Source organism: Schistocerca americana, chromosome 2 (assembly GCF_021461395.2).
Source record: "Schistocerca americana isolate TAMUIC-IGC-003095 chromosome 2, iqSchAmer2.1, whole genome shotgun sequence".
Taxonomy (NCBI): Eukaryota; Metazoa; Arthropoda; class Insecta; order Orthoptera; family Acrididae; genus Schistocerca; species Schistocerca americana.
The window spans coordinates 352013203-352037863 of NC_060120.1; the positions used below are offsets into that span (position 1 = coordinate 352013203).

At 49.6% G+C, this 24661-nt stretch overlaps 27 non-coding genes across 27 annotated transcripts; 18 read left to right on the forward strand and 9 right to left on the reverse strand.

Moving 5' to 3' along the window:
• The first annotated feature begins 813 nt into the window (after positions 1 to 813).
• Trnap-ugg lies at positions 814 to 885 on the forward strand. The gene has a single exon. It is a non-coding gene; the product is annotated as a tRNA-Pro (tRNA).
• Positions 886 to 1486: 601 nt separating this feature from the next.
• On the reverse strand, positions 1487 to 1559 carry Trnav-uac. Its single transcript has one exon. It is a non-coding gene; the product is annotated as a tRNA-Val (tRNA).
• A 235-nt stretch (positions 1560 to 1794) lies between these two features.
• Trnap-cgg lies at positions 1795 to 1866 on the forward strand. Its single transcript has one exon. It is a non-coding gene; the product is annotated as a tRNA-Pro (tRNA).
• A 1643-nt stretch (positions 1867 to 3509) lies between these two features.
• Positions 3510 to 3581, forward strand: Trnap-ugg. Its single transcript has one exon. It is a non-coding gene; the product is annotated as a tRNA-Pro (tRNA).
• A 601-nt stretch (positions 3582 to 4182) lies between these two features.
• Positions 4183 to 4254, reverse strand: Trnav-uac. Its single transcript has one exon. It is a non-coding gene; the product is annotated as a tRNA-Val (tRNA).
• Positions 4255 to 4489: 235 nt separating this feature from the next.
• Positions 4490 to 4561, forward strand: Trnap-cgg. Its single transcript has one exon. It is a non-coding gene; the product is annotated as a tRNA-Pro (tRNA).
• Positions 4562 to 6204: 1643 nt separating this feature from the next.
• On the forward strand, positions 6205 to 6276 carry Trnap-ugg. The gene has a single exon. It is a non-coding gene; the product is annotated as a tRNA-Pro (tRNA).
• Positions 6277 to 6877: 601 nt separating this feature from the next.
• Positions 6878 to 6950, reverse strand: Trnav-uac. Its single transcript has one exon. It is a non-coding gene; the product is annotated as a tRNA-Val (tRNA).
• Positions 6951 to 7185: 235 nt separating this feature from the next.
• Trnap-cgg lies at positions 7186 to 7257 on the forward strand. Its single transcript has one exon. It is a non-coding gene; the product is annotated as a tRNA-Pro (tRNA).
• A 1643-nt stretch (positions 7258 to 8900) lies between these two features.
• On the forward strand, positions 8901 to 8972 carry Trnap-ugg. The gene has a single exon. It is a non-coding gene; the product is annotated as a tRNA-Pro (tRNA).
• A 601-nt stretch (positions 8973 to 9573) lies between these two features.
• On the reverse strand, positions 9574 to 9645 carry Trnav-uac. The gene has a single exon. It is a non-coding gene; the product is annotated as a tRNA-Val (tRNA).
• Positions 9646 to 9880: 235 nt separating this feature from the next.
• Trnap-cgg lies at positions 9881 to 9952 on the forward strand. Its single transcript has one exon. It is a non-coding gene; the product is annotated as a tRNA-Pro (tRNA).
• A 1643-nt stretch (positions 9953 to 11595) lies between these two features.
• On the forward strand, positions 11596 to 11667 carry Trnap-ugg. The gene has a single exon. It is a non-coding gene; the product is annotated as a tRNA-Pro (tRNA).
• A 601-nt stretch (positions 11668 to 12268) lies between these two features.
• On the reverse strand, positions 12269 to 12341 carry Trnav-uac. Its single transcript has one exon. It is a non-coding gene; the product is annotated as a tRNA-Val (tRNA).
• Positions 12342 to 12576: 235 nt separating this feature from the next.
• Positions 12577 to 12648, forward strand: Trnap-cgg. Its single transcript has one exon. It is a non-coding gene; the product is annotated as a tRNA-Pro (tRNA).
• A 1643-nt stretch (positions 12649 to 14291) lies between these two features.
• Trnap-ugg lies at positions 14292 to 14363 on the forward strand. Its single transcript has one exon. It is a non-coding gene; the product is annotated as a tRNA-Pro (tRNA).
• A 601-nt stretch (positions 14364 to 14964) lies between these two features.
• On the reverse strand, positions 14965 to 15037 carry Trnav-uac. The gene has a single exon. It is a non-coding gene; the product is annotated as a tRNA-Val (tRNA).
• A 235-nt stretch (positions 15038 to 15272) lies between these two features.
• Positions 15273 to 15344, forward strand: Trnap-cgg. Its single transcript has one exon. It is a non-coding gene; the product is annotated as a tRNA-Pro (tRNA).
• Positions 15345 to 16987: 1643 nt separating this feature from the next.
• On the forward strand, positions 16988 to 17059 carry Trnap-ugg. The gene has a single exon. It is a non-coding gene; the product is annotated as a tRNA-Pro (tRNA).
• A 601-nt stretch (positions 17060 to 17660) lies between these two features.
• On the reverse strand, positions 17661 to 17733 carry Trnav-uac. Its single transcript has one exon. It is a non-coding gene; the product is annotated as a tRNA-Val (tRNA).
• A 235-nt stretch (positions 17734 to 17968) lies between these two features.
• On the forward strand, positions 17969 to 18040 carry Trnap-cgg. Its single transcript has one exon. It is a non-coding gene; the product is annotated as a tRNA-Pro (tRNA).
• Positions 18041 to 19682: 1642 nt separating this feature from the next.
• Positions 19683 to 19754, forward strand: Trnap-ugg. The gene has a single exon. It is a non-coding gene; the product is annotated as a tRNA-Pro (tRNA).
• Positions 19755 to 20355: 601 nt separating this feature from the next.
• Positions 20356 to 20428, reverse strand: Trnav-uac. The gene has a single exon. It is a non-coding gene; the product is annotated as a tRNA-Val (tRNA).
• A 235-nt stretch (positions 20429 to 20663) lies between these two features.
• On the forward strand, positions 20664 to 20735 carry Trnar-ccu. The gene has a single exon. It is a non-coding gene; the product is annotated as a tRNA-Arg (tRNA).
• Positions 20736 to 22379: 1644 nt separating this feature from the next.
• Positions 22380 to 22451, forward strand: Trnap-ugg. Its single transcript has one exon. It is a non-coding gene; the product is annotated as a tRNA-Pro (tRNA).
• Positions 22452 to 23052: 601 nt separating this feature from the next.
• Positions 23053 to 23125, reverse strand: Trnav-uac. Its single transcript has one exon. It is a non-coding gene; the product is annotated as a tRNA-Val (tRNA).
• A 235-nt stretch (positions 23126 to 23360) lies between these two features.
• Positions 23361 to 23432, forward strand: Trnap-cgg. The gene has a single exon. It is a non-coding gene; the product is annotated as a tRNA-Pro (tRNA).
• Positions 23433 to 24661: the final 1229 nt, after the last annotated feature.

Genomic DNA, 24661 nt, shown 5'->3' on the forward strand with positions numbered 1-24661 from the left:
TGTGTTTGGCTTCTCTTAACCCTTAGCCACCGCTTGCCGAAATTTCCACACTATCATCTGTCGATCTGCAGAGCTCGATGAAGGCATCGCGGCCGTTCCTGAGCTCGTGGAACGGTCGAATCTGTAGTTGTTTCCAGATCTCTCCCACACAACGGCCTCCCAGAAGCTTGGATTACAGAAGTACGCCACTACTCCCAGCCGGAGATTCACGATTGAAAGCAGAATGACATGAGCTACACGCAGCTCCGATTATTTTTTTTTTTTTGTGTCTGACCTACTTTGAAAGACTTTGTAGTCGATTTACTTACTACTATCGCTGTTGGAAACCAGGTGATAACCGCACAGTATTTTAGAGACGATCAGGTAATGAAAATTTAGAATAAGTAAAACAGTATCAAAAGAAGTTGTGTGGTGGAGCAGCACATGCAATTCACGCTTCCTAGATAATCGTTACTGCATAGAATAATTCTTTTGTCTGCGGCGTCTTCAGTATCCGTCTTCTGGAAATTTTGCTTGCAGTATATTTTGCAATCTTTTCGTTATGAGTTGGTGCTTGGTTTCCCGATGTTCTTTTGTTTAGTGCATTCGCCTCCTCTTAACCCTGAGAAACCACATACCGAAACTGAGGCACTGCCGGCTGTTCATAAGCAGTGCTCGATGAAGTTATTTCGCTTTTTATTCGTTGCCTTTAATATTCTTCTCAACAGTGGTGAGTGCTGCCTGCAGAAAGCGTTTATCTTGCGAATTCGCGTGAAAGTTTGTGTTCCCCGTGAGGCCCACTACTTGGGATTAACTTGACTGCTCCAGCCAGGTGGCTCGTTGGTCTAGGGGTATGATTCCTGCTTTGGGTGCAGGAGGTCCCGGGTTCAAATCCCGGACGAGCCCTGCCATTTTGACCGTGCTGAAGCGTAGGTGGAACTCAGCACCGGTTGCAGCTCCTCAATGAAGAGTAGACGCCTGTTATAGCACGTGGATATAACAAGAATGCGGCACCAGTAAAGTACGTAGGTGGAATTCGGTAGAAAGGCAGGCGGTAATTTTGCATGCAACGGAAAACAAGGTTGTCTTTGCGGGATATGTGCACCGTGAGTGGAGATTCAGCTTAATTGTGCGACAGTCTACCCTCATCTTACTAGCGACGGCAACAACCAAGGGGTGGCATGTAAGATTGAGCGTGGCTAAGAGTTTCTCATTATTAGTTAGCATCACACTTTAACAGAGCTGTGACAAGGCGAGTAGGGTGAGCTCAGGAAAGCCAGTAGCAAGCGCACTTGAAGTAGCCCTGAAGAACCGGATTATAAATTTTGCCAGCCATAATGGAGCTAGGGGCGTTCTCAGTTACCAAATACCGGTGCAATAAGAGAGCTACAGTATTTGACAGTAAAATGACGCCCTATCCGTCTAGCATACAACATTGCTTGTCTCTGCATACGCGGACGTGAGGTCATCTCGGAAATGAAATCCGAAATATGGATTAAAATCGTTGTGTACCCGCCCGGGATCGAACCGGGGACCTTCTGCGTGTAAAGCAGATGTGATAACCGCTACACCACGGAAACGACGATTCTTTTCATGTACCACCCGGAGACTCGTAATAGCAACAGTTTTTCTTCTGTGTTAGCAAGGGCATCGGCTACGAGCTCCCTCCGATTCGTGAAGTTCCTGCAGTAAAAGACGTCGATGAAAACAATCCAACCGCGACAGACAGGGAGAACGCTGGCTGAGCTGCAGCCCTACATGGTGAGACCATCAAAGGTGGCGTCATTCACATGCAGTGCGTTTTCGGAACGAATAGGCTCGTTGGTCTAGGGGTATGATTCCTGCTTCGGGCGCAGGAGGTCCCGGGTTCAAATCCCGGACGAGCCCTTGCGTTTTGTACAACGGTGTGGTAACAAATCGCATGGCGGTGGCTGTTTCGCGCATTTCCAGGCCTCCAAGTCAGCGCTAAAATCCGACAACCAGTTCTGAAACCGTTTCATGTTTCATTTGAGCCATGTGCACCCTGCTGATGGAACGTTTGAAGTTGATTGAAATGGTCACAGTAGAGATCGTAGCAAGTGTCTTGCTGAGTGCGACGAAAACGGGTTTCCGCCCGCAATCGAGCCGGGGACCTTCTGCGTGTTCGGCACGGCGCCTGGGCTCGGCGGCAGCTGCTGCTCTTTCCTTCCTTACGAGATACCGTCGATTCGCGCAGTCGTTATTGCAAAAGATGTCACCAAAGGCAATCGCTTCGTTAGCGGCACTTTGCCTGGGCTCCGCGGCAGCTCTACATGGAGGCACCAGCAGCCCAGCCAGGCCGCCGCCGGCACCGGTGCGCCACAGCGCAAGGAGCCGGCGGCCGCCCTGCAATGCCCCTGTCGTTGCATATTCCACCCGCCCCATATCCTCTCCATGTCTGACTCACTACCCCAAATGACACTGCAGTCGACGTGCTTATTACTATCGCTTTTGGAAGAACCAAGGCGCAGTATTCTAGTGTCGAACCGGTACTGCAAATTGGGATTAAGCAAAAATTTATTGTGTGGTCGAGCGACAGCCTCGGCTCGCTCCTCCTACATGATCGCTTCTTGTGCGGAATAATTCCTAGCTCGCCGATGGCTTCAGAGTTGGTCTTCTCGAAGTTTTGCTTTCGCACTGCATTCCGCAATCTTTTCGTTATGAGTTGTGTGCTTCGGTTTCCCGACTTTCTTGTGTTTAGTGTGTTTGGCTTCTCTTAACCCTTAGCCACCGCTTGCCGAAATTTCCACACTATCATCTGTCGATCTGCAGAGCTCGATGGAGGCATCGCGGCCGTTCCTGAGCTCGTGGAACGGTCGAATCTGTAGTTGTTTCCAGATCTCTCCCACACAACGGCCTCCCAGAAGCTTGGATTACAGAAGTACGCCACTACTCCCAGCCGGAGATTCACGATTGAAAGCAGAATGACATGAGCTACACGCAGCTCCGATTTTTTTTTTTTTTGTGTCTGACCTACTTTGAAAGACTTTGTAGTCGATTTACTTACTACTATCGCTGTTGGAAACCAGGTGATAACCGCACAGTATTTTAGAGACGATCAGGTAATGAAAATTTAGAATAAGTAAAACAGTATCAAAAGAAGTTGTGTGGTGGAGCAGCACATGCAATTCACGCTTCCTAGATAATCGTTACTGCATAGAATAATTCTTTTGTCTGCGGCGTCTTCAGTATCCGTCTTCTGGAAATTTTGCTTGCAGTATATTTTGCAATCTTTTCGTTATGAGTTGGTGCTTGGTTTCCCGATGTTCTTTTGTTTAGTGCATTCGCCTCCTCTTAACCCTGAGAAACCACATACCGAAACTGAGGCACTGCCGGCTGTTCATAAGCAGTGCTCGATGAAGTTATTTCGCTTTTTATTCGTTGCCTTTAATATTCTTCTCAACAGTGGTGAGTGCTGCCTGCAGAAAGCGTTTATCTTGCGAATTCGCGTGAAAGTTTGTGTTCCCTGTGAGGCCCACTACTTGGGATTAACTTGACTGCTCCAGCCAGGTGGCTCGTTGGTCTAGGGGTATGATTCCTGCTTTGGGTGCAGGAGGTCCCGGGTTCAAATCCCGGACGAGCCCTGCCATTTTGACCGTGCTGAAGCGTAGGTGGAACTCAGCCCCGGTTGCAGCTCCTCAATGAAGAGTAGACGCCTGTTATAGCACGTGGATATAACAAGAATGCGGCACCAGTAAAGTACGTAGGTGGAATTCGGTAGAAAGGCAGGCGGTAATTTTGCATGCAACGGAAAACAAGGTTGTCTTTGCGGGATATGTGCACCGTGAGTGGAGATTCAGCTTAATTGTGCGACAGTCTACCCTCATCTTACTAGCGACGGCAACAACCAAGGGGTGGCATGTAAGATTGAGCGTGGCTAAGAGTTTCTCATTATTAGTTAGCATCACACTTTAACAGAGCTGTGACAAGGCGAGTAGGGTGAGCTCAGGAAAGCCAGTAGCAAGCGCACTTGAAGTAGCCCTGAAGAACCGGATTATAAATTTTGCCAGCCATAATGGAGCTAGGGGCGTTCTCAGTTACCAAATACCGGTGCAATAAGAGAGCTACAGTATTTGACAGTAAAATGACGCCCTATCCGTCTAGCATACAACATTGCTTGTCTCTGCATACGCGGACGTGAGGTCATCTCGGAAATGAAATCCGAAATATAGATTAAAATTGTTGTGTTCCCGCCCGGGATCGAACCGGGGACCTTCTGCGTGTAAAGCAGACGTGATAACCGCTACACCACGGAACGACGGTTATTTTCATGTACCACCCGGAGACTCGTAATAGCAACAGTTTTTCTTCTGTGTTAGCAAGGGCATCGGCTACGAGCTCCCTCCGATTCGTGAAGTTCCTGCAGTAAAAGACGTCGATGAAAACAATCCAACCGCGACAGACAGGGAGAACGCTGGCTGAGCTGCAGCCCTACATGGTGAGACCATCAAAGGTGGCGTCATTGACATGCAGTGCGTTTTCGGAACGAATAGGCTCGTTGGTCTAGGGGTATGATTCCTGCTTCGGGTGCAGGAGGTCCCGGGTTCAAATCCCGGACGAGCCCTTGCGTTTTGTACAACGGTGTGGTAACAAATCGCATGGCGGTGGCTGTTTCGCGCATTTCCAGGCCTCCAAGTCAGCGCTAAAATCCGACAACCAGTTCTGAAACCGTTTCATGTTTCATTTGAGCCATGTGCACCCAGCTGATGGAACGTTTGAAGTTGATTTAAATGGTCACAGTAGAGATCGTAGCAAGTGTCTTGCTGAGTGCGACGAAAACGGGTTTCCGCCCGCAATCGAGCCAGGGACCTTCTGCGTGTTCGGCACGGCGCCTGGGCTCGGCGGCAGCTGCTGCTCTTTCCTTCCTTACGAGATACCGTCGATTCGCGCAGTCGTTATTGCAAAAGATGTCACCAAAGGCAATCGCTTCGTTAGCGGCACTTTGCCTGGGCTCCGCGGCAGCTCTACATGGAGGCACCAGCAGCCCAGCCAGGCCGCCGCCGGCACCGGTGCGCCACAGCGCAACGAGCCGGCGGCCGCCCTGCAATGCCCCTGTCGTTGCATATTCCACCCGCCCCATATCCTCTCCATGTCTGACTCACTACCCCAAATGACACTGCAGTCGACGTGCTTATTACTATCGCTTTTGGAAGAACCAAGGCGCAGTATTCTAGTGTTGAACCGGTACTGCAAATTGGGATTAAGCAAAAATTTATTGTGTGGTCGAGCGACAGCCTCGGCTCGCTCCTCCTACATGATCGCTTCTTGTGCGGAATAATTCCTAGCTCGCCGATGGCTTCAGAGTTGGTCTTCTCGAAGTTTTGCTTTCGCACTGCATTCCGCAATCTTTTCGTTATGAGTTGTGTGCTTCGGTTTCCCGACTTTCTTGTGTTTAGTGTGTTTGGCTTCTCTTAACCCTTAGCCACCGCTTGCCGAAATTTCCACACTATCATCTGTCGATCTGCAGAGCTCGATGAAGGCATCGCGGCCGTTCCTGAGCTCGTGGAACGGTCGAATCTGTAGTTGTTTCCAGATCTCTCCCACACAACGGCCTCCCAGAAGCTTGGATTACAGAAGTACGCCACTACTCCCAGCCGGAGATTCACGATTGAAAGCAGAATGACATGAGCTACACGCAGCTCCGATTTTTTTTTTTTTTGTGTCTGACCTACTTTGAAAGACTTTGTAGTCGATTTACTTACTACTATCGCTGTTGGAAACCAGGTGATAACCGCACAGTATTTTAGAGACGATCAGGTAATGAAAATTTAGAATAAGTAAAACAGTATCAAAAGAAGTTGTGTGGTGGAGCAGCACATGCAATTCACGCTTCCTAGATAATCGTTACTGCATAGAATAATTCTTTTGTCTGCGGCGTCTTCAGTATCCGTCTTCTGGAAATTTTGCTTGCAGTATATTTTGCAATCTTTTCGTTATGAGTTGGTGCTTGGTTTCCCGATGTTCTTTTGTTTAGTGCATTCGCCTCCTCTTAACCCTGAGAAACCACATACCGAAACTGAGGCACTGCCGGCTGTTCATAAGCAGTGCTCGATGAAGTTATTTCGCTTTTTATTCGTTGCCTTTAATATTCTTCTCAACAGTGGTGAGTGCTGCCTGCAGAAAGCGTTTATCTTGCGAATTCGCGTGAAAGTTTGTGTTCCCTGTGAGGCCCACTACTTGGGATTAACTTGACTGCTCCAGCCAGGTGGCTCGTTGGTCTAGGGGTATGATTCCTGCTTTGGGTGCAGGAGGTCCCGGGTTCAAATCCCGGACGAGCCCTGACATTTTGACCGTGCTGAAGCGTAGGTGGAACTCAGCCCCGGTTGCAGCTCCTCAATGAAGAGTAGACGCCTGTTATAGCACGTGGATATAACAAGAATGCGGCACCAGTAAAGTACGTAGGTGGAATTCGGTAGAAAGGCAGACGGTAATTTTGCATGCAACGGAAAACAAGGTTGTCTTTGCGGGATATGTGCACCGTGAGTGGAGATTCAGCTTAATTGTGCGACAGTCTACCCTCATCTTACTAGCGACGGCAACAACCAAGGGGTGGCATGTAAGATTGAGCGTGGCTAAGAGTTTCTCATTATTAGTTAGCATCACACTTTAACAGAGCTGTGACAAGGCGAGTAGGGTGAGCTCAGGAAAGCCAGTAGCAAGCGCACTTGAAGTAGCCCTGAAGAACCGGATTATAAATTTTGCCAGCCATAATGGAGCTAGGGGCGTTCTCAGTTACCAAATACCGGTGCAATAAGAGAGCTACAGTATTTGACAGTAAAATGACGCCCTATCCGTCTAGCATACAACATTGCTTGTCTCTGCATACGCGGACGTGAGGTCATCTCGGAAATGAAATCCGAAATATGGATTAAAATTGTTGTGTTCCCGCCCGGGATCGAACCGGGGACCTTCTGCGTGTAAAGCAGACGTGATAACCGCTACACCACGGAAACGACGGTTCTTTTCATGTACCACCCGGAGACTCGTAATAGCAACAGTTTTTCTTCTGTGTTAGCAAGGGCATCGGCTACGAGCTCCCTCCGATTCGTGAAGTTCCTGCAGTAAAAGACGTCGATGAAAACAATCCAACCGCGACAGACAGGGAGAACGCTGGCTGAGCTGCAGCCCTACATGGTGAGACCATCAAAGGTGGCGTCATTCACATGCAGTGCGTTTTCGGAACGAATAGGCTCGTTGGTCTAGGGGTATGATTCCTGCTTCGGGCGCAGGAGGTCCCGGGTTCAAATCCCGGACGAGCCCTTGCGTTTTGTACAACGGTGTGGTAACAAATCGCATGGCGGTGGCTGTTTCGCGCATTTCCAGGCCTCCAAGTCAGCGCTAAAATCCGACAACCAGTTCTGAAACCGTTTCATGTTTCATTTGAGCCATGTGCACCCTGCTGATGGAACGTTTGAAGTTGATTTAAATGGTCACAGTAGAGATCGTAGCAAGTGTCTTGCTGAGTGCGACGAAAACGGGTTTCCGCCCGCAATCGAGCCGGGGACCTTCTGCGTGTTCGGCACGGCGCCTGGGCTCGGCGGCAGCTGCTGCTCTTTCCTTCCTTACGAGATACCGTCGATTCGCGACGTCGTTATTGCAAAAGATGTCACCAAAGGCAATCGCTTCGTTAGCGGCACTTTGCCTGGGCTCCGCGGCAGCTCTACATGGAGGCACCAGCAGCCCAGCCAGGCCGCCGCCGGCACCGGTGCGCCACAGCGCAAGGAGCCGGCGGCCGCCCTGCAATGCCCCTGTCGTTGCATATTCCACCCGCCCCATATCCTCTCCATGTCTGACTCACTACCCCAAATGACACTGCAGTCGACGTGCTTATTACTATCGCTTTTGGAAGAACCAAGGCGCAGTATTCTAGTGTCGAACCGGTACTGCAAATTGGGATTAAGCAAAAATTTATTGTGTGGTCGAGCGACAGCCTCGGCTCGCTCCTCCTACATGATCGCTTCTTGTGCGGAATAATTCCTAGCTCGCCGATGGCTTCAGAGTTGGTCTTCTCGAAGTTTTGCTTTCGCACTGCATTCCGCAATCTTTTCGTTATGAGTTGTGTGCTTCGGTTTCCCGACTTTCTTGTGTTTAGTGTGTTTGGCTTCTCTTAACCCTTAGCCACCGCTTGCCGAAATTTCCACACTATCATCTGTCGATCTGCAGAGCTCGATGAAGGCATCGCGGCCGTTCCTGAGCTCGTGGAACGGTCGAATCTGTAGTTGTTTCCAGATCTCTCCCACACAACGGCCTCCCAGAAGCTTGGATTACAGAAGTACGCCACTACTCCCAGCCGGAGATTCACGATTGAAAGCAGAATGACATGAGCTACACGCAGCTCCGATTTTTTTTTTTTTTGTGTCTGACCTACTTTGAAAGACTTTGTAGTCGATTTACTTACTACTATCGCTGTTGGAAACCAGGTGATAACCGCACAGTATTTTAGAGACGATCAGGTAATGAAAATTTAGAATAAGTAAAACAGTATCAAAAGAAGTTGTGTGGTGGAGCAGCACATGCAATTCACGCTTCCTAGATAATCGTTACTGCATAGAATAATTCTTTTGTCTGCGGCGTCTTCAGTATCCGTCTTCTGGAAATTTTGCTTGCAGTATATTTTGCAATCTTTTCGTTATGAGTTGGTGCTTGGTTTCCCGATGTTCTTTTGTTTAGTGCATTCGCCTCCTCTTAACCCTGAGAAACCACATACCGAAACTGAGGCACTGCCGGCTGTTCATAAGCAGTGCTCGATGAAGTTATTTCGCTTTTTATTCGTTGCCTTTAATATTCTTCTCAACAGTGGTGAGTGCTGCCTGCAGAAAGCGTTTATCTTGCGAATTCGCGTGAAAGTTTGTGTTCCCTGTGAGGCCCACTACTTGGGATTAACTTGACTGCTCCAGCCAGGTGGCTCGTTGGTCTAGGGGTATGATTCCTGCTTTGGGTGCAGGAGGTCCCGGGTTCAAATCCCGGACGAGCCCTGCCATTTTGACCGTGCTGAAGCGTAGGTGGAACTCAGCCCCGGTTGCAGCTCCTCAATGAAGAGTAGACGCCTGTTATAGCACGTGGATATAACAAGAATGCGGCACCAGTAAAGTACGTAGGTGGAATTCGGTAGAAAGGCAGGCGGTAATTTTGCATGCAACGGAAAACAAGGTTGTCTTTGCGGGATATGTGCACCGTGAGTGGAGATTCAGCTTAATTGTGCGACAGTCTACCCTCATCTTACTAGCGACGGCAACAACCAAGGGGTGGCATGTAAGATTGAGCGTGGCTAAGAGTTTCTCATTATTAGTTAGCATCACACTTTAACAGAGCTGTGACAAGGCGAGTAGGGTGAGCTCAGGAAAGCCAGTAGCAAGCGCACTTGAAGTAGCCCTGAAGAACCGGATTATAAATTTTGCCAGCCATAATGGAGCTAGGGGCGTTCTCAGTTACCAAATACCGGTGCAATAAGAGAGCTACAGTATTTGACAGTAAAATGACGCCCTATCCGTCTAGCATACAACATTGCTTGTCTCTGCATACGCGGACGTGAGGTCATCTCGGAAATGAAATCCGAAATATAGATTAAAATTGTTGTGTTCCCGCCCGGGATCGAACCGGGGACCTTCTGCGTGTAAAGCAGACGTGATAACCGCTACACCACGGAACGACGGTTCTTTTCATGTACCACCCGGAGACTCGTAATAGCAACAGTTTTTCTTCTGTGTTAGCAAGGGCATCGGCTACGAGCTCCCTCCGATTCGTGAAGTTCCTGCAGTAAAAGACGTCGATGAAAACAATCCAACCGCGACAGACAGGGAGAACGCTGGCTGAGCTGCAGCCCTACATGGTGAGACCATCAAAGGTGGCGTCATTCACATGCAGTGCGTTTTCGGAACGAATAGGCTCGTTGGTCTAGGGGTATGATTCCTGCTTCGGGTGCAGGAGGTCCCGGGTTCAAATCCCGGACGAGCCCTTGCGTTTTGTACAACGGTGTGGTAACAAATCGCATGGCGGTGGCTGTTTCGCGCATTTCCAGGCCTCCAAGTCAGCGCTAAAATCCGACAACCAGTTCTGAAACCGTTTCATGTTTCATTTGAGCCATGTGCACCCTGCTGATGGAACGTTTGAAGTTGATTTAAATGGTCACAGTAGAGATCGTAGCAAGTGTCTTGCTGAGTGCGACGAAAACGGGTTTCCGCCCGCAATCGAGCCGGGGACCTTCTGCGTGTTCGGCACGGCGCCTGGGCTCGGCGGCAGCTGCTGCTCTTTCCTTCCTTACGAGATACCGTCGATTCGCGCAGTCGTTATTGCAAAAGATGTCACCAAAGGCAATCGCTTCGTTAGCGGCACTTTGCCTGGGCTCCGCGGCAGCTCTACATGGAGGCACCAGCAGCCCAGCCAGGCCGCCGCCGGCACCGGTGCGCCACAGCGCAAGGAGCCGGCGGCCGCCCTGCAATGCCCCTGTCGTTGCATATTCCACCCGCCCCATATCCTCTCCATGTCTGACTCACTACCCCAAATGACACTGCAGTCGACGTGCTTATTACTATCGCTTTTGGAAGAACCAAGGCGCAGTATTCTAGTGTCGAACCGGTACTGCAAATTGGGATTAAGCAAAAATTTATTGTGTGGTCGAGCGACAGCCTCGGCTCGCTCCTCCTACATGATCGCTTCTTGTGCGGAATAATTCCTAGCTCGCCGATGGCTTCAGAGTTGGTCTTCTCGAAGTTTTGCTTTCGCACTGCATTCCGCAATCTTTTCGTTATGAGTTGTGTGCTTCGGTTTCCCGACTTTCTTGTGTTTAGTGTGTTTGGCTTCTCTTAACCCTTAGCCACCGCTTGCCGAAATTTCCACACTATCATCTGTCGATCTGCAGAGCTCGATGAAGGCATCGCGGCCGTTCCTGAGCTCGTGGAACGGTCGAATCTGTAGTTGTTTCCAGATCTCTCCCACACAACGGCCTCCCAGAAGCTTGGATTACAGAAGTACGCCACTACTCCCAGCCGGAGATTCACGATTGAAAGCAGAATGACATGAGCTACACGCAGCTCCGATTTTTTTTTTTTTTGTGTCTGACCTACTTTGAAAGACTTTGTAGTCGATTTACTTACTACTATCGCTGTTGGAAACCAGGTGATAACCGCACAGTATTTTAGAGACGATCAGGTAATGAAAATTTAGAATAAGTAAAACAGTATCAAAAGAAGTTGTGTGGTGGAGCAGCACATGCAATTCACGCTTCCTAGATAATCGTTACTGCATAGAATAATTCTTTTGTCTGCGGCGTCTTCAGTATCCGTCTTCTGGAAATTTTGCTTGCAGTATATTTTGCAATCTTTTCGTTATGAGTTGGTGCTTGGTTTCCCGATGTTCTTTTGTTTAGTGCATTCGCCTCCTCTTAACCCTGAGAAACCACATACCGAAACTGAGGCACTGCCGGCTGTTCATAAGCAGTGCTCGGTGAAGTTATTTCGCTTTTTATTCGTTGCCTTTAATATTCTTCTCAACAGTGGTGAGTGCTGCCTGCAGAAAGCGTTTATCTTGCGAATTCGCGTGAAAGTTTGTGTTCCCTGTGAGGCCCACTACTTGGGATTAACTTCACTGCTCCAGCCAGGTGGCTCGTTGGTCTAGGGGTATGATTCCTGCTTTGGGTGCAGGAGGTCCCGGGTTCAAATCCCGGACGAGCCCTGCCATTTTGACCGTGCTGAAGCGTAGGTGGAACTCAGCCCCGGTTGCAGCTCCTCAATGAAGAGTAGACGCCTGTTATAGCACGTGGATATAACAAGAATGCGGCACCAGTAAAGTACGTAGGTGGAATTCGGTAGAAAGGCAGACGGTAATTTTGCATGCAACGGAAAACAAGGTTGTCTTTGCGGGATATGTGCACCGTGAGTGGAGATTCAGCTTAATTGTGCGACAGTCTACCCTCATCTTACTAGCGACGGCAACAACCAAGGGGTGGCATGTAAGATTGAGCGTGGCTAAGAGTTTCTCATTATTAGTTAGCATCACACTTTAACAGAGCTGTGACAAGGCGAGTAGGGTGAGCTCAGGAAAGCCAGTAGCAAGCGCACTTGAAGTAGCCCTGAAGAACCGGATTATAAATTTTGCCAGCCATAATGGAGCTAGGGGCGTTCTCAGTTACCAAATACCGGTGCAATAAGAGAGCTACAGTATTTGACAGTAAAATGACGCCCTATCCGTCTAGCATACAACATTGCTTGTCTCTGCATACGCGGACGTGAGGTCATCTCGGAAATGAAATCCGAAATATAGATTAAAATTGTTGTGTTCCCGCCCGGGATCGAACCGGGGACCTTCTGCGTGTAAAGCAGACGTGATAACCGCTACACCACGGAAACGACGGTTCTTTTCATGTACCACCCGGAGACTCGTAATAGCAACAGTTTTTCTTCTGTGTTAGCAAGGGCATCGGCTACGAGCTCCCTCCGATTCGTGAAGTTCCTGCAGTAAAAGACGTCGATGAAAACAATCCAACCGCGACAGACAGGGAGAACGCTGGCTGAGCTGCAGCCCTACATGGTGAGACCATCAAAGGTGGCGTCATTCACATGCAGTGCGTTTTCGGAACGAATAGGCTCGTTGGTCTAGGGGTATGATTCCTGCTTCGGGCGCAGGAGGTCCCGGGTTCAAATCCCGGACGAGCCCTTGCGTTTTGTACAACGGTGTGGTAACAAATCGCATGGCGGTGGCTGTTTCGCGCATTTCCAGGCCTCCAAGTCAGCGCTAAAATCCGACAACCAGTTCTGAAACCGTTTCATGTTTCATTTGAGCCATGTGCACCCTGCTGATGGAACGTTTGAAGTTGATTTAAATGGTCACAGTAGAGATCGTAGCAAGTGTCTTGCTGAGTGCGACGAAAACGGGTTTCCGCCCGCAATCGAGCCGGGGACCTTCTGCGTGTTCGGCACGGCGCCTGGGCTCGGCGGCAGCTGCTGCTCTTTCCTTCCTTACGAGATACCGTCGATTCGCGCAGTCGTTATTGCAAAAGATGTCACCAAAGGCAATCGCTTCGTTAGCGGCACTTTGCCTGGGCTCCGCGGCAGCTCTACATGGAGGCACCAGCAGCCCAGCCAGGCCGCCGCCGGCACCGGTGCGCCACAGCGCAAGGAGCCGGCGGCCGCCCTGCAATGCCCCTGTCGTTGCATATTCCACCCGCCCCATATCCTCTCCATGTCTGACTCACTACCCCAAATGACACTGCAGTCGACGTGCTTATTACTATCGCTTTTGGAAGAACCAAGGCGCAGTATTCTAGTGTCGAACCGGTACTGCAAATTGGGATTAAGCAAAAATTTATTGTGTGGTCGAGCGACAGCCTCGGCTCGCTCCTCCTACATGATCGCTTCTTGTGCGGAATAATTCCTAGCTCGCCGATGGCTTCAGAGTTGGTCTTCTCGAAGTTTTGCTTTCGCACTGCATTCCGCAATCTTTTCGTTATGAGTTGTGTGCTTCGGTTTCCCGACTTTCTTGTGTTTAGTGTGTTTGGCTTCTCTTAACCCTTAGCCACCGCTTGCCGAAATTTCCACACTATCATCTGTCGATCTGCAGAGCTCGATGAAGGCATCGCGGCCGTTCCTGAGCTCGTGGAACGGTCGAATCTGTAGTTGTTTCCAGATCTCTCCCACACAACGGCCTCCCAGAAGCTTGGATTACAGAAGTACGCCACTACTCCCAGCCGGAGATTCACGATTGAAAGCAGAATGACATGAGCTACACGCAGCTCCGATTTTTTTTTTTTTTGTGTCTGACCTACTTTGAAAGACTTTGTAGTCGATTTACTTACTACTATCGCTGTTGGAAACCAGGTGATAACCGCACAGTATTTTAGAGACGATCAGGTAATGAAAATTTAGAATAAGTAAAACAGTATCAAAAGAAGTTGTGTGGTGGAGCAGCACATGCAATTCACGCTTCCTAGATAATCGTTACTGCATAGAATAATTCTTTTGTCTGCGGCGTCTTCAGTATCCGTCTTCTGGAAATTTTGCTTGCAGTATATTTTGCAATCTTTTCGTTATGAGTTGGTGCTTGGTTTCCCGATGTTCTTTTGTTTAGTGCATTCGCCTCCTCTTAACCCTGAGAAACCACATACCGAAACTGAGGCACTGCCGGCTGTTCATAAGCAGTGCTCGATGAAGTTATTTCGCTTTTTATTCGTTGCCTTTAATATTCTTCTCAACAGTGGTGAGTGCTGCCTGCAGAAAGCGTTTATCTTGCGAATTCGCGTGAAAGTTTGTGTTCCCTGTGAGGCCCACTACTTGGGATTAACTTGACTCCTCCAGCCAGGTGGCTCGTTGGTCTAGGGGTATGATTCCTGCTTTGGGTGCAGGAGGTCCCGGGTTCAAATCCCGGACGAGCCCTGCCATTTTGACCGTGCTGAAGCGTAGGTGGAACTCAGCCCCGGTTGCAGCTCCTCAATGAAGAGTAGACGCCTGTTATAGCACGTGGATATAACAAGAATGCGGCACCAGTAAAGTACGTAGGTGGAATTCGGTAGAAAGGCAGGCGGTAATTTTGCATGCAACGGAAAACAAGGTTGTCTTTGCGGGATATGTGCACCGTGAGTGGAGATTCAGCTTAATTGTGCGACAGTCTACCCTCATCTTACTAGCGACGGCAACAACCAAGGGGTGGCATGTAAGATTGAGCGTGGCTAAGAGTTTCTCATTATTAGTTAGCATCACACTTTAACAGAGCTGTGACAAGGCGAGTAGGGTGAGCTCAGGAAAGCCAGTAGCAAGCGCACTTGAAGTAGCCCTGAAGAACCGGATTATAAATTTTGCCAGCCATAATGGAGCTAGGGGCGTTCTCAGTTACCAAATACCGGTGCAATAAGAGAGCTACAGTATTTGACAGTAAAATGACGCCCTATCCGTCTAGCATACAACATTGCTTGTCTCTGCATACGCGGACGTGAGGTCATCTCGGAAATGAAATCCGAAATATAGATTAAAATTGTTGTGTTCCCGCCCGGGATCGAACCGGGGACCTTCTGCGTGTAAAGCAGACGTGATAACCGCTACACCACGGAAACGACGGTTCTTTTCGTGTACCACCCGGAGACTCGTAATAGCAACAGTTTTTCTTCTGTGTTAGCAAGGGCATCGGCTACGAGCTCCCTCCGATTCGTGAAGTTCCTGCAGTAAAAGACGTCGATGAAAACAATCCAACCGCGACAGACAGGGAGAACGCTGGCTGAGCTGCAGCCCTACATGGTGAGACCATCAAAGGTGGCGTCATTCACATGCAGTGCGTTTTCGGAACGAATAGGCTCGTTGGTCTAGGGGTATGATTCCTGCTTCGGGCGCAGGAGGTCCCGGGTTCAAATCCCGGACGAGCCCTTGCGTTTTGTACAACGGTGTGGTAACAAATCGCATGGCGGTGGCTGTTTCGCGCATTTCCAGGCCTCCAAGTCAGCGCTAAAATCCGACAACCAGTTCTGAAACCGTTTCATGTTTCATTTGAGCCATGTGCACCCTGCTGATGGAACGTTTGAAGTTGATTTAAATGGTCACAGTAGAGATCGTAGCAAGTGTCTTGCTGAGTGCGACGAAAACGGGTTTCCGCCCGCAATCGAGCCGGGGACCTTCTGCGTGTTCGGCACGGCGCCTGGGCTCGGCGGCAGCTGCTGCTCTTTCCTTCCTTACGAGATACCGTCGATTCGCGCAGTCGTTATTGCAAAAGATGTCACCAAAGGCAATCGCTTCGTTAGCGGCACTTTGCCTGGGCTCCGCGGCAGCTCTACATGGAGGCACCAGCAGCCCAGCCAGGCCGCCGCCGGCACCGGTGCGCCACAGCGCAAGGAGCCGGCGGCCGCCCTGCAATGCCCCTGTCGTTGCATATTCCACCCGCCCCATATCCTCTCCATGTCTGACTCACTACCCCAAATGACACTGCAGTCGACGTGCTTATTACTATCGCTTTTGGAAGAACCAAGGCGCAGTATTCTAGTGTCGAACCGGTACTGCAAATTGGGATTAAGCAAAAATTTATTGTGTGGTCGAGCGACAGCCTCGGCTCGCTCCTCCTACATGATCGCTTCTTGTGCGGAATAATTCCTAGCTCGCCGATGGCTTCAGAGTTGGTCTTCTCGAAGTTTTGCTTTCGCACTGCATTCCGCAATCTTTTCGTTATGAGTTGTGTGCTTCGGTTTCCCGACTTTCTTGTGTTTAGTGTGTTTGGCTTCTCTTAACCCTTAGCCACCGCTTGCCGAAATTTCCACACTATCATCTGTCGATCTGCAGAGCTCGATGAAGGCATCGCGGCCGTTCCTGAGCTCGTGGAACGGTCGAATCTGTAGTTGTTTCCAGATCTCTCCCACACAACGGCCTCCCAGAAGCTTGGATTACAGAAGTACGCCACTACTCCCAGCCGGAGATTCACGATTGAAAGCAGAATGACATGAGCTACACGCAGCTCCGATTTTTTTTTTTTTTGTGTCTGACCTACTTTGAAAGACTTTGTAGTCGATTTACTTACTACTATCGCTGTTGGAAACCAGGTGATAACCGCACAGTATTTTAGAGACGATCAGGTAATGAAAATTTAGAATAAGTAAAACAGTATCAAAAGAAGTTGTGTGGTGGAGCAGCACATGCAATTCACGCTTCCTAGATAATCGTTACTGCATAGAATAATTCTTTTGTCTGCGGCGTCTTCAGTATCCGTCTTCTGGAAATTTTGCTTGCAGTATATTTTGCAATCTTTTCGTTATGAGTTGGTGCTTGGTTTCCCGATGTTCTTTTGTTTAGTGCATTCGCCTCCTCTTAACCCTGAGAAACCACATACCGAAACTGAGGCACTGCCGGCTGTTCATAAGCAGTGCTCGATGAAGTTATTTCGCTTTTTATTCGTTGCCTTTAATATTCTTCTCAACAGTGGTGAGTGCTGCCTGCAGAAAGCGTTTATCTTGCGAATTCGCGTGAAAGTTTGTGTTCCCTGTGAGGCCCACTACTTGGGATTAACTTGACTCCTCCAGCCAGGTGGCTCGTTGGTCTAGGGCTATGATTCCTGCTTTGGGTGCAGGAGGTCCCGGGTTCAAATCCCGGACGAGCCCTGCCATTTTGACCGTGCTGAAGCGTAGGTGGAACTCAGCCCCGGTTGCAGCTCCTCAATGAAGAGTAGACGCCTGTTATAGCACGTGGATATAACAAGAATGCGGCACCAGTAAAGTACGTAGGTGGAATTCGGTAGAAAGGCAGGCGGTAATTTTGCATGCAACGGAAAACAAGGTTGTCTTTGCGGGATATGTGCACCGTGAGTGGAGATTCAGCTTAATTGTGCGACAGTCTACCCTCATCTTACTAGCGACGGCAACAACCAAGGGGTGGCATGTAAGATTGAGCGTGGCTAAGAGTTTCTCATTATTAGTTAGCATCACACTTTAACAGAGCTGTGACAAGGCGAGTAGGGTGAGCTCAGGAAAGCCAGTAGCAAGCGCACTTGAAGTAGCCCTGAAGAACCGGATTATAAATTTTGCCAGCCATAATGGAGCTAGGGGCGTTCTCAGTTACCAAATACCGGTGCAATAAGAGAGCTACAGTATTTGACAGTAAAATGACGCCCTATCCGTCTAGCATACAACATTGCTTGTCTCTGCATACGCGGACGTGAGGTCATCTCGGAAATGAAATCCGAAATATAGATTAAAATTGTTGTGTTCCCACCCGGGATCGAACCGGGGACCTTCTGCGTGTAAAGCAGACGTGATAACCGCTACACCACGGAAACGACGGTTCTTTTCGTGTACCACCCGGAGACTCGTAATAGCAACAGTTTTTCTTCTGTGTTAGCAAGGGCATCGGCTACGAGCTCCCTCCGATTCGTGAAGTTCCTGCAGTAAAAGACGTCGATGAAAACAATCCAACCGCGACAGACAGGGAGAACGCTGGCTGAGCTGCAGCCCTACATGGTGAGACCATCAAAGGTGGCGTCATTCACATGCAGTGCGTTTTCGGAACGAATAGGCTCGTTGGTCTAGGGGTATGATTCCTGCTTCGGGCGCAGGAGGTCCCGGGTTCAAATCCCGGACGAGCCCTTGCGTTTTGTACAACGGTGTGGTAACAAATCGCATGGCGGTGGCTGTTTCGCGCATTTCCAGGCCTCCAAGTCAGCGCTAAAATCCGACAACCAGTTCTGAAACCGTTTCATGTTTCATTTGAGCCATGTGCACCCTGCTGATGGAACGTTTGAAGTTGATTTAAATGGTCACAGTAGAGATCGTAGCAAGTGTCTTGCTGAGTGCGACGAAAACGGGTTTCCGCCCGCAATCGAGCCGGGGACCTTCTGCGTGTTCGGCACGGCGCCTGGGCTCGGCGGCAGCTGCTGCTCTTTCCTTCCTTACGAGATACCGTCGATTCGCGCAGTCGTTATTGCAAAAGATGTCACCAAAGGCAATCGCTTCGTTAGCGGCACTTTGCCTGGGCTCCGCGGCAGCTCTACATGGAGGCACCAGCAGCCCAGCCAGGCCGCCGCCGGCACCGGTGCGCCACAGCGCAAGGAGCCGGCGGCCGCCCTGCAATGCCCCTGTCGTTGCATATTCCACCCGCCCCATATCCTCTCCATGTCTGACTCACTACCCCAAATGACACTGCAGTCGACGTGCTTATTACTATCGCTTTTGGAAGAACCAAGGCGCAGTATTCTAGTGTCGAACCGGTACTGCAAATTGGGATTAAGCAAAAATTTATTGTGTGGTCGAGCGACAGCCTCGGCTCGCTCCTCCTACATGATCGCTTCTTGTGCGGAATAATTCCTAGCTCGCCGATGGCTTCAGAGTTGGTCTTCTCGAAGTTTTGCTTTCGCACTGCATTCCGCAATCTTTTCGTTATGAGTTGTGTGCTTCGGTTTCCCGACTTTCTTGTGTTTAGTGTGTTTGGCTTCTCTTAACCCTTAGCCACCGCTTGCCGAAATTTCCACACTATCATCTGTCGATCTGCAGAGCTCGATGAAGGCATCGCGGCCGTTCCTGAGCTCGTGGAACGGTCGAATCTGTAGTTGTTTCCAGATCTCTCCCACACAACGGCCTCCCAGAAGCTTGGATTACAGAAGTACGCCACTACTCCCAGCCGGAGATTCACGATTGAAAGCAGAATGACATGAGCTACACGCAGCTCCGATTTTTTTTTTTTTTTGTCTGACCTACTTTGAAAGACTTTGTAGTCGATTTACTTACTACTATCGCTGTTGGAAACCAGGTGATAACCGCACAGTATTTTAGAGACGATCAGGTAATGAAAATTTAGAATAAGTAAAACAGTATCAAAAGAAGTTGTGTGGTGGAGCAGCACATGCAATTCACGCTTCCTAGATAATCGTTACTGCATAGAATAATTCTTTTGTCTGCGGCGTCTTCAGTATCCGTCTTCTGGAAATTTTGCTTGCAGTATATTTTGCAATCTTTTCGTTATGAGTTGGTGCTTGGTTTCCCGATGTTCTTTTGTTTAGTGCATTCGCCTCCTCTTAACCCTGAGAAACCACATACCGAAACTGAGGCACTGCCGGCTGTTCATAAGCAGTGCTCGGTGAAGTTATTTCGCTTTTTATTCGTTGCCTTTAATATTCTTCTCAACAGTGGTGAGTGCTGCCTGCAGAAAGCGTTTATCTTGCGAATTCGCGTGAAAGTTTGTGTTCCCTGTGAGGCCCACTACTTGGGATTAACTTGACTGCTCCAGCCAGGTGGCTCGTTGGTCTAGGGGTATGATTCCTGCTTTGGGTGCAGGAGGTCCCGGGTTCAAATCCCGGACGAGCCCTGCCATTTTGACCGTGCTGAAGCGTAGGTGGAACTCAGCCCCGGTTGCAGCTCCTCAATGAAGAGTAGACGCCTGTTATAGCACGTGGATATAACAAGAATGCGGCACCAGTAAAGTACGTAGGTGGAATTCGGTAGAAAGGCAGACGGTAATTTTGCATGCAACGGAAAACAAGGTTGTCTTTGCGGGATATGTGCACCGTGAGTGGAGATTCAGCTTAATTGTGCGACAGTCTACCCTCATCTTACTAGCGACGGCAACAACCAAGGGGTGGCATGTAAGATTGAGCGTGGCTAAGAGTTTCTCATTATTAGTTAGCATCACACTTTAACAGAGCTGTGACAAGGCGAGTAGGGTGAGCTCAGGAAAGCCAGTAGCAAGCGCACTTGAAGTAGCCCTGAAGAACCGGATTATAAATTTTGCCAGCCATAATGGAGCTAGGGGCGTTCTCAGTTACCAAATACCGGTGCAATAAGAGAGCTACAGTATTTGACAGTAAAATGACGCCCTATCCGTCTAGCATACAACATTGCTTGTCTCTGCATACGCGGACGTGAGGTCATCTCGGAAATGAAATCCGAAATATAGATTAAAATTGTTGTGTTCCCGCCCGGGATCGAACCGGGGACCTTCTGCGTGTAAAGCAGACGTGATAACCGCTACACCACGGAAACGACGGTTCTTTTCATGTACCACCCGGAGACTCGTAATAGCAACAGTTTTTCTTCTGTGTTAGCAAGGGCATCGGCTACGAGCTCCCTCCGATTCGTGAAGTTCCTGCAGTAAAAGACGTCGATGAAAACAATCCAACCGCGACAGACAGGGAGAACGCTGGCTGAGCTGCAGCCCTACATGGTGAGACCATCAAAGGTGGCGTCATTCACATGCAGTGCGTTTTCGGAACGAATAGGCTCGTTGGTCTAGGGGTATGATTCCTGCTTCCTGCGCAGGAGGTCCCGGGTTCAAATCCCGGACGAGCCCTTGCGTTTTGTACAACGGTGTGGTAACAAATCGCATGGCGGTGGCTGTTTCGCGCATTTCCAGGCCTCCAAGTCAGCGCTAAAATCCGACAACCAGTTCTGAAACCGTTTCATGTTTCATTTGAGCCATGTGCACCCTGCTGATGGAACGTTTGAAGTTGATTTAAATGGTCACAGTAGAGATCGTAGCAAGTGTCTTGCTGAGTGCGACGAAAACGGGTTTCCGCCCGCAATCGAGCCGGGGACCTTCTGCGTGTTCGGCACGGCGCCTGGGCTCGGCGGCAGCTGCTGCTCTTTCCTTCCTTACGAGATACCGTCGATTCGCGCAGTCGTTATTGCAAAAGATGTCACCAAAGGCAATCGCTTCGTTAGCGGCACTTTGCCTGGGCTCCGCGGCAGCTCTACATGGAGGCACCAGCAGCCCAGCCAGGCCGCCGCCGGCACCGGTGCGCCACAGCGCAAGGAGCCGGCGGCCGCCCTGCAATGCCCCTGTCGTTGCATATTCCACCCGCCCCATATCCTCTCCATGTCTGACTCACTACCCCAAATGACACTGCAGTCGACGTGCTTATTACTATCGCTTTTGGAAGAACCAAGGCGCAGTATTCTAGTGTCGAACCGGTACTGCAAATTGGGATTAAGCAAAAATTTATTGTGTGGTCGAGCGACAGCCTCGGCTCGCTCCTCCTACATGATCGCTTCTTGTGCGGAATAATTCCTAGCTCGCCGATGGCTTCAGAGTTGGTCTTCTCGAAGTTTTGCTTTCGCACTGCATTCCGCAATCTTTTCGTTATGAGTTGTGTGCTTCGGTTTCCCGACTTTCTTGTGTTTAGTGTGTTTGGCTTCTCTTAACCCTTAGCCACCGCTTGCCGAAATTTCCACACTATCATCTGTCGATCTGCAGAGCTCGATGAAGGCATCGCGGCCGTTCCTGAGCTCGTGGAACGGTCGAATCTGTAGTTGTTTCCAGATCTCTCCCACACAACGGCCTCCCAGAAGCTTGGATTACAGAAGTACGCCACTACTCCCAGCCGGAGATTCACGATTGAAAGCAGAATGACATGAGCTACACGCAGCTCCGATTTTTTTTTTTTTTTGTGTCTGACCTACTTTGAAAGACTTTGTAGTCGATTTACTTACTACTATCGCTGTTGGAAACCAGGTGATAACCGCACAGTATTTTAGAGACGATCAGGTAATGAAAATTTAGAATAAGTAAAACAGTATCAAAAGAAGTTGTGTGGTGGAGCAGCACATGCAATTCACGCTTCCTAGATAATCGTTACTGCATAGAATAATTCTTTTGTCTGCGGCGTCTTCAGTATCCGTCTTCTGGAAATTTTGCTTGCAGTATATTTTGCAATCTTTTCGTTATGAGTTGGTGCTTGGTTTCCCGATGTTCTTTTGTTTAGTGCATTCGCCTCCTCTTAACCCTGAGAAACCACATACCGAAACTGAGGCACTGCCGGCTGTTCATAAGCAGTGCTCGATGAAGTTATTTCGCTTTTTATTCGTTGCCTTTAATATTCTTCTCAACAGTGGTGAGTGCTGCCTGCAGAAAGCGTTTATCTTGCGAATTCGCGTGAAAGTTTGTGTTCCCTGTGAGGCCCACTACTTGGGATTAACTTGACTCCTCCAGCCAGGTGGCTCGTTGGTCTAGGGGTATGATTCCTGCTTTGGGTGCAGGAGGTCCCGGGTTCAAATCCCGGACGAGCCCTGCCATTTTGACCGTGCTGAAGCGTAGGTGGAACTCAGCCCCGGTTGCAGCTCCTCAATGAAGAGTAGACGCCTGTTATAGCACGTGGATATAACAAGAATGCGGCACCAGTAAAGTACGTAGGTGGAATTCGGTAGAAAGGCAGGCGGTAATTTTGCATGCAACGGAAAACAAGGTTGTCTTTGCGGGATATGTGCACCGTGAGTGGAGATTCAGCTTAATTGTGCGACAGTCTACCCTCATCTTACTAGCGACGGCAACAACCAAGGGGTGGCATGTAAGATTGAGCGTGGCTAAGAGTTTCTCATTATTAGTTAGCATCACACTTTAACAGAGCTGTGACAAGGCGAGTAGGGTGAGCTCAGGAAAGCCAGTAGCAAGCGCACTTGAAGTAGCCCTGAAGAACCGGATTATAAATTTTGCCAGCCATAATGGAGCTAGGGGCGTTCTCAGTTACCAAATACCGGTGCAATAAGAGAGCTACAGTATTTGACAGTAAAATGACGCCCTATCCGTCTAGCATACAACATTGCTTGTCTCTGCATACGCGGACGTGAGGTCATCTCGGAAATGAAATCCGAAATATAGATTAAAATTGTTGTGTTCCCGCCCGGGATCGAACCGGGGACCTTCTGCGTGTAAAGCAGACGTGATAACCGCTACACCACGGAAACGACGGTTCTTTTCGTGTACCACCCGGAGACTCGTAATAGCAACAGTTTTTCTTCTGTGTTAGCAAGGGCATCGGCTACGAGCTCCCTCCGATTCGTGAAGTTCCTGCAGTAAAAGACGTCGATGAAAACAATCCAACCGCGACAGACAGGGAGAACGCTGGCTGAGCTGCAGCCCTACATGGTGAGACCATCAAAGGTGGCGTCATTCACATGCAGTGCGTTTTCGGAACGAATAGGCTCGTTGGTCTAGGGGTATGATTCCTGCTTCGGGCGCAGGAGGTCCCGGGTTCAAATCCCGGACGAGCCCTTGCGTTTTGTACAACGGTGTGGTAACAAATCGCATGGCGGTGGCTGTTTCGCGCATTTCCAGGCCTCCAAGTCAGCGCTAAAATCCGACAACCAGTTCTGAAACCGTTTCATGTTTCATTTGAGCCATGTGCACCCTGCTGATGGAACGTTTGAAGTTGATTTAAATGGTCACAGTAGAGATCGTAGCAAGTGTCTTGCTGAGTGCGACGAAAACGGGTTTCCGCCCGCAATCGAGCCGGGGACCTTCTGCGTGTTCGGCACGGCGCCTGGGCTCGGCGGCAGCTGCTGCTCTTTCCTTCCTTACGAGATACCGTCGATTCGCGCAGTCGTTATTGCAAAAGATGTCACCAAAGGCAATCGCTTCGTTAGCGGCACTTTGCCTGGGCTCCGCGGCAGCTCTACATGGAGGCACCAGCAGCCCAGCCAGGCCGCCGCCGGCACCGGTGCGCCACAGCGCAAGGAGCCGGCGGCCGCCCTGCAATGCCCCTGTCGTTGCATATTCCACCCGCCCCATATCCTCTCCATGTCTGACTCACTACCCCAAATGACACTGCAGTCGACGTGCTTATTACTATCGCTTTTGGAAGAACCAAGGCGCAGTATTCTAGTGTCGAACCGGTACTGCAAATTGGGATTAAGCAAAAATTTATTGTGTGGTCGAGCGACAGCCTCGGCTCGCTCCTCCTACATGATCGCTTCTTGTGCGGAATAATTCCTAGCTCGCCGATGGCTTCAGAGTTGGTCTTCTCGAAGTTTTGCTTTCGCACTGCATTCCGCAATCTTTTCGTTATGAGTTGTGTGCTTCGGTTTCCCGACTTTCTTGTGTTTAGTGTGTTTGGCTTCTCTTAACCCTTAGCCACCGCTTGCCGAAATTTCCACACTATCATCTGTCGATCTGCAGAGCTCGATGAAGGCATCGCGGCCGTTCCTGAGCTCGTGGAACGGTCGAATCTGTAGTTGTTTCCAGATCTCTCCCACACAACGGCCTCCCAGAAGCTTGGATTACAGAAGTACGCCACTACTCCCAGCCGGAGATTCACGATTGAAAGCAGAATGACATGAGCTACACGCAGCTCCGATTTTTTTTTTTTTTTGTGTCTGACCTACTTTGAAAGACTTTGTAGTCGATTTACTTACTACTATCGCTGTTGGAAACCAGGTGATAACCGCACAGTATTTTAGAGACGATCAGGTAATGAAAATTTAGAATAAGTAAAACAGTATCAA